Source organism: Onychostoma macrolepis, chromosome 16, assembly GCF_012432095.1.
Source record: "Onychostoma macrolepis isolate SWU-2019 chromosome 16, ASM1243209v1, whole genome shotgun sequence".
Classification (NCBI taxonomy): domain Eukaryota; kingdom Metazoa; phylum Chordata; class Actinopteri; order Cypriniformes; family Cyprinidae; genus Onychostoma; species Onychostoma macrolepis.
The window spans coordinates 3,308,986-3,316,984 of record NC_081170.1 but is presented as its reverse complement, the minus strand read 5'-3'; positions in this window follow the sequence as shown (position 1 = coordinate 3,316,984).

Here is a 7,999-nt window from a genome sequence, read left to right as displayed (position 1 = left end):
TCGGTAACTTCACATGTGTTCCAGGGTCCCGTTTCAACAGGATACAGCTATAGTTGTGCCAGATATGTAAGAATGAATATGTGTTTGTGTTCCGCAGGACACACAGAGCTGCCAGCTCATCTCACTGGAGGCCTTCGAGTAAGAAGTGAGCGCAAATACGCAGGAAAACCTGCCGAGTTACTGCGCCGCAGCCAGTTTGAACCAGTTACCATGAGCGGCACAGACGGGTGGAGGGAATGCAAACAGAAACACATCTCAAACGGAGAAACGCAATGCTGGAAGTTCAGAAATGTTTCTTCAGGAAGGTTTAGCAGCAGTACTGAGTGTCAAAATGGGTCGAGCTCATGTGCTTTAACTGGTGCTAACAACTGCAAGGTCATGGGTTTGATGGCCAGGTAATAAAATATACACATCAAACGCATACCTTGAATGTATAGGGAGAAACATACAGTCATGGCAAAAAATATCGGCAGCCTTGGTAAATATGATCAAAGAAAGCTGTGAAAATTAATCTGCATTGTTAATCCTTTTGATCTTTTATTTAAAAAATTCACAAAAATCTAACCTTTCATTGGATAATAAGAATTTAAAATGGGGGGAAATATCATGATGAAATAAATATTTTTTTCAAATACACATTGGACACAATTATTGGCACCCCTAGAAATTCTTATGAGTAAAATATCTCTGAAGTATATTCCCATTCAAATTCACAATTCTGAGCACTCCAGGGTGATTATGAACATGAAATTATCCAGCCACTGCTTCCTGTTTCACAGAAATATAAATAGGAGGGAAAACAAAGCCCAAATTCCCTTAATCATCCATCACAATGAGAAAAACCAAAGAATATATTTCTGATGTGCAGCAAAAGATAATTGAGCTTCACAAATTAGTGAAGTGTTTTTTAGAAAAGAGCTAGAGCAGTGAAAATTCCCATTTCTACCATCAGGGCAATAATTAAGAATTTCCAATCAACGTAAAATGTTAGGAAACTGCCTGGAAGAGGACGTGTGTCTATATCGTCCTAATGCACGGTGAGGAGGAGAGTTTGAGCGGCTAAAGACTCTCCAAGAACCACAGCTGGAGAATTGCAGAAAATAGTTGAGTCTCGGGGTCAGAAAACCTTAAAAAAAAACAGCACCTACATCACCACATGTTGCTCATCCAAAAACAAACTCCAGCATATTCAGTTATCAGACACGACTGGAACTTCAAATGGGACTGGCTTCTATGGTCAGATGAAACTGAAAATGAGCTTTTTAGCAGCAAACACTCAAGATGGGTTTGGTGAACACAGGGATAAAAAGTACACCATGTGTACAATGAAATATACTGCTGTATTTTTGATGTTGTGGGCCTATATTTCTGCTGGAGGTCCTGGACATCTTGTTTAGACACATGGCATCATGGATTCTATCAAATACCAACAGATAAAAAAATCAATAAGTGACTGACTCTGTTAGAAATCTTATAATGAGCCATGTTTGGATCTTCCATCCGTACAATAATCCAAACACAAACCTCAAAAACAACACAAAGATGGGTCACTGAGCACAAAACCAAGCTTCTGCTGGCCTTTCCAGTCCTCTGACCTGAACCCTGTAGAACATGAGTGAACTGAAGAGAAGAAGCAGCAACATGGAGCTGTAAATCTAAAGGGTCTGGAGTGATTCTGGATGAAGGAATGGTCTCTGATCTCTTGTCAGGTGTCTCTAACCTCATCAGGCATTACAGAAGAACATTTAGAGCTGTTAAACTGGCAAATGGAGGTTTCAAAAAGTATTGAATAAAAGGGTGCCGTTAATTGTGGCCAATGTGTATTAGAGAAAAACATTTATTTCATAATGATATTTCCCCCCCATTTTAAATTCTTATTCTCCAATGAAAGGTTAGATTTTTGTGAATTTTTTAAATAAAAGATCAAAAGGATTAACAATGAAGATTAATTTTCAGAGCCTTCTTTGATCATATTTACCAAGGGTGCCGATATTTTTGGCCATGACTGTATATGCCAACAATGTTAAATGTAAAATGCACTAAATAATTTTTTCTTCAGCAAGGATGTATTAAATTGTTTAAAAGTGAGAGTAAATACATTTATAATGTTACAAAAGATTCGGTTTCAAATAAATGTTTTATTCATCAAGGAATCCTGAAAAATACAATGCATCACGGTTTCCATTAAAATATTGGGCAGCACAACTGTTTTCAACATTGATAATAATCAGAGGTTTCTTAAGCAGCAAAATCAGCATATTAGAATTAATTCTGAAGGATCATGTGACACTGAAGACTGGAGTTGTTGAAAATTCAGCTTTGATCACAGCAATCAATTACATTTTACAATATATTAAAACAGAAAGCATTTATTTCACATGGTAATAATATTTCAGAATTTGACTGTTTTTACTGTATTTTTATTCAAATAAATGCAGGCTTGGTGAAGTAGAACTAAAATATATATGCCAGTGCATTCAGGATATAATATACATATTATTGTATATTATAAGTTGCACACATTCAAAGTACACTTTACCACTAGCACCGTTCTTCATTGTCATTGCTCTGAAAATACATTCATCTCGCTTAAAGAAAAGTAAGATTAGTAAGAAAGTGACTAAGTTCTGTAAAATTCCTTAAGGAGGAACTGATCACCGTGTTCCTCAGGCAGGACAAAGACGGCTCAAAGTTCTTGTATAGGTTGAGGGGGAGGGGAGTTATTTAGGTTGGTACATGCCTCAGTCAGGACGACCACCAAGCTTCAGATAACCATACATTACATAAGGGTCAGAGGTCAAATGATACTTATGAAACAGAGGAGCTCTGATTTATGAAATCTCTGTCTAGTAAACACCAGGTTTGTTTATGCAGATTTAGAAAGTCACTCTGTCCTGGACTATGTCGGTATCTGCTCTCTTTTTTCAGAGCCATGAGTGCTGTATTTTTAAGTTAAAAATATGTATTCTGTTCTCTCCGGATGTTTTTGAATGCATGCACAACACTTATATAAACACCCCCTAAAAACCATGCCTGATTGAGGATATTTGAACCCCAAACCACATCCCTAATGTTCTGGTTCAGGTATGGGCTGATTAGTGTAGGTAGTCTGCCCCTGCTGGTCAATGCGGTAATTGCACTGTTCTGGGGACAAAAAGCATGTTTCTCCACTGACAGCCATTCAAAAGATATGGAAGCTTGTTTCCACCACAGGATAAAAAATAGTCATGGTAATTGTGACTTTTTATAAGTGTAAGTTTTATAGGTTCTTATAAATGTGAGATGTTCTATGAATGCAAGATATAAATTCAAAATTCTGAGAAAAACATCAGAATTGTGATACATAAATTATTTAAAATTCAGATTTAAAATTAACTTCAAATTCTGAGTTTACATCGTATAATTATGACTTCTTTAACAGAATTACAAGAAAAAGTTTTAACTGGGAGATAAGAAGGCACAATTACTATCTATCTATCTATCTATCTATCTATCTATCTATCTATCTATCTATCTATCTATCTATCTATCTATCTATCTATCTATCTGTCTGTCCTTCTGTCTGTCTGTCTGTCTATCTATCTATCTGTCTGTCCTTCTGTCTGTCTATCTTTGTCTGTTTGTCTGTCTATCTATCTGTCTGTCTATCAATCTGTCTGTCTGTCTATCTATCTATCTATCTATCTATCTATCTATCTATCTATCTATCTATCTATCTATCTATCTATCTATCTATCTATCTATCTATCTATCTATCTATCTGTCTGTCCTTCTGTCTGTCTGTCTGTCTATCTATCTATCTATCTGTCTGTCCTTCTGTCTGTCTATCTTTGTCTGTTTGTCTGTCTATCTATCTGTCTGTCTATCAATCTGTCTGTCTATCTATCTATCTATCTATCTATCTATCTATCTATCTATCTATCTATCTATCTATCTATCTATCTATCTATCTATCTATCTGTCTGTCTGTCTGTCTCTCTCTGTCTGTCTGTCTGTCTGTCTGTCTGTCTATCTATCTAAAGACTATCTATCTATCTATCTATCTATCTATCTATCTATCTATCTATCTATCTATCTATCTGTCTGTCTGTCTGTCTGTCTGTCTGTCTGTCTGTCTGTCTGTCTGTCTGTCTGTCTGTCTGTCTGTCTCTGTCTGTCTGTCTGTCTGTCTGTCTGTCTGTCTGCCTGCCTGCCTGCCTGTCTGTCTGTCTGTCTGTCTGTCTGCCTGTCTGTCTGTCTATCTATCTATCTATCTATCTATCTATCTATCTATCTATCTATCTATCTATCTATCTATCTATCTATCTATCTATCTATCTATCTATCTATCTATCTATCTATCTATCTATCTATCTATCTATCTATCTATCTATCTATCTATCTATCAGGCTTCCATAAAAGATGACAGGCACAATATAATTTTTTCTCAATGCATAAACAGCAGCAGAAATATGATTCATCAGTCACTGCACACACAGCCTTTGACATCAACAACAAAAGAGTGTTTTCTCCTCCCTTTTTAAAAATCGACGCACCTATATTTTCCTATCCCAAAAATGATATGCTTTGTTGCATTTCATTGTTTGTATTAAGTATAGATTTTTCCCATGCTGACACAGACATTTTTGCCAGTTGACCACTCTGTAAAAAATGATGTATTTTTAACAGTAAAAACTGTAAAAATGCAATGGTAAGTTGACTTACTCAATACGGTGAACAACTGTAATAGATCTAATGTGACATTTCATGTAAAATATGAACTTTTAAACTTAATCATGTGACTTTCTCTTGATCAACTGTGTTTTCATAGTTATTGTCAGTATATTCTAAAGGTAAGGAACTCATTTTATTCCATTGGTGTGTTAGCATTACAGTTAATGAAATATACAGTTTTTACTGTAAATATAAGGTAATTCTGTAAAACTTTAAATGTTGATACCATATCTTTATGTTATAAAGTTCTGGCAACCGCAGCATTACAGAGCAGCTGCCAGCTGGACACTTTTGGATGGAGGTGAGAGAGCCTGAGGTTAAAGGTCACAGTTGCAGTACATGCATGCTGGTGTGTGTCATGCTCATGTCTATATATACACACATGCTTATGTGGCTTAATAACACACAGATATGCATGTGTCATCTGTGTTTGACAACAAACTGCAGAAGACTTTTCTTTCCAGCTGCTGAGTAACATCCTGGTGTGGTCAATCCGGTACAGTGATTTCATGATGGGTGGAACGCAAAGTACGAGGAAATATATGTTCTTCATGTAATTATAATTGAGAAAACATCACATTTCAAAAACTTTCAACATACAGTATTTCACAAAAGTGAGTACACCCCTCACATTTCGGCAACCATTTTAGTATCTTCTCAAGGGACAATTCTATAGAAATGAAACTTGGATATATTTTAGAGTAGTCAATGTGCAACTTGTATAACAGTAAAAATTTACTGTTCTTTGAAAATAACTCAACATACAGCCATTATTGACAAAAAAGCTGGCAACAAAAGTGAGTACAAAAGTGATAACAGCTATACGTCATTTAACCATGCAATGCCACATGTCCTATTCATCATGTTCATGTTTTTGTCTGCTTGACAGGACTATACAAATTTGTGAATCTTATATTAGAGCTCTTAAAATTTGGTGATTTGAGTACAATTCTCTCATACTAACCACTGGATGTTCAACATGGCACCTCGTGGCAAAGAACTCTCTGAGGATTTGAGAATTAGAATTGTTGCTCTCCACAAAGATGGCCGAGGCTATAAGATCAGTAACAACCTAAAACTGAGTTACAGTACAGTGGCCAGTGGCATACAGAGTTTTTCCAAGACTGGTTCCACTCGAAACAGTCCTCGCAAGGGTCGATCAAAGATGTTAGATCCTTGTGCTGTGCTTCAGGTGCAGAAGCTGGCTTCGAAAAACAGACGCATGAGTGCTGCCAGCATTGCTTTAGAGGTTGCAGAAGCGGAAGGTCAGCTTGTCAGTGCTCAGACCATACGCCGCACACTGAAACAAGTCGGTTTGCACAGCCATCATCCCAGAAGGAAGCCTCTTCTGAAGCTGGCTTACAAAAAGCCTGCAAACAGTTTGCTGAACACAACCTGTCCAAGAGCATTAATTACTGGAACCATGTCCTGTGGTCTGATGAGACTAAGATAGATGAGGCTGATCTGATGAGGCTCAGATGGTGTCCAGCATGTGTGGCGATGCCCTGGAGTACCAAGAAAATTGTGTCTTGCCTACAGTCAAGCATGGTGGTGGTAGCTTCATGGTCTGGGGCTGCATGAGTGCTGCTGGTACTGAGGAGCTGAGGTTCATTGAGGGAAACATGGATTCCAACATGTACTGTGACATTCTGAAGCAGAACATGATGCCCTCCCTTCAGAATCTGGACCGAACAGCAGTTTTTCAACATAATAACGATCCCAAACACACCGCCAAGATGACAACTTCCTTGCTGATGAAGCTGAAGGTGAAGGTGATGGAGTGGCCAAGTATGTCTCCAGACCTGAACCCTATTGAGCACCTGTGGGGCATTCACCATGTGTCTAACATCCAGCAGCTCCGTGATGTCTTTGTGGAGGAGTGGAAGAGGATGCCAGCAACAACTTGCGCAGCTCTGCTGAACTCCATGCCCAGGAGGATTAAGGCAGTGCTAGATAACAATGATGCCCCTACAAAATACTGACACTATGGACACAGTTTTGACATGTTCACTTAGGGTGTACTCATTTTTGTTGCCAGTTATTTGGACAATAATGGCTATATGCTGAGTTATATTTAGAGGACAGTAAATTTGCACTGCTATAGAAGCTGCGCATTGACTACTCTAAAATATATCCAAGTTTCATTTGCGTAGTATTGTCCCTTGAGAAGATATACTCAAATTGTTGCTGAAATGTGAGTGGTGTACTCATTTGGTGAGATACTGTACATTGGTTAGAACAGCCTAATCTTTACTCATATTTAGGCATGCAAACATTTTCAGCTCAGTTATATGCAAATGTGATGGGCTGGGAATAAAACCAAATGGAAAAAAAGTTGCAGCTCTGGTTAAATGTGTGATTTTTATTATACCCGATGCCTTAAAGGAATCGTTCACACAAAAATGAAAATTTGCTGAAAATGTACATACCATCCAAGATGTAGATGAGTTGTCTCTTCATCAGATGTTAAGTGATGGACTGATCTACATCTGGGATGACCTGAGGGTGAAGGCGTTTTCAGGAAATTTTCATTTGAACTTTTCCTTTAACTTGTTTTTCCAGTGTAAATATCTCTGTAGTCATTTTGAAGCTCATGCAAATGTCTTGTGGGTCTTTCTGCAAATTCTTTTAATGTAACTTACATTTATTTATGTTTAAATTTATATATTATCTAATTAATACTTCTTTTTTTAATTTTTAAAATATGAATGTCACTGCTCTGTAATGCAACTCAAAAAATACAAATTGCAGTTGTCACTCATAATATCAGTTGTGTTTGAACAACATAAAAATACCAAAGGGACTTTAATGACAAAGAAGTTCTTTCTCAGGTTAAAGGTCATGCATTGAGAGAGTTATCACCAAACAATGAGTTTCTTTACATTTACATTCATGCAACATGCATGATTGCATGATTATTTGGTTTGTTGCATTGAATTATCTGCTGTATGCTCATAGTGTTTAAGTTTGAGTTCAGCTATAGTTTGTCTATTAACTGCTTTTGTGAACAATATCATTACTGAAGGCATTTTTTAATTAGTTAGGATGGATTGTTTATCTTTGAAAAATTTGAAAATGCTGAACTCAAATAATTTTTAGTGATATTAAGATCAATGGAAGCATTTTGCATTACCTTTTATCTTGAAAATCAACCATGCAGTTCATCAGCCGTGTTATTATTCACTCACATTTACTCACATCCTTTACCTATTTTGCTGTTATGGTCTTTTAAAAATCGTTTGTAAATCTCTCATTATGCCATATCATCAACAAATCTGGGATTCAA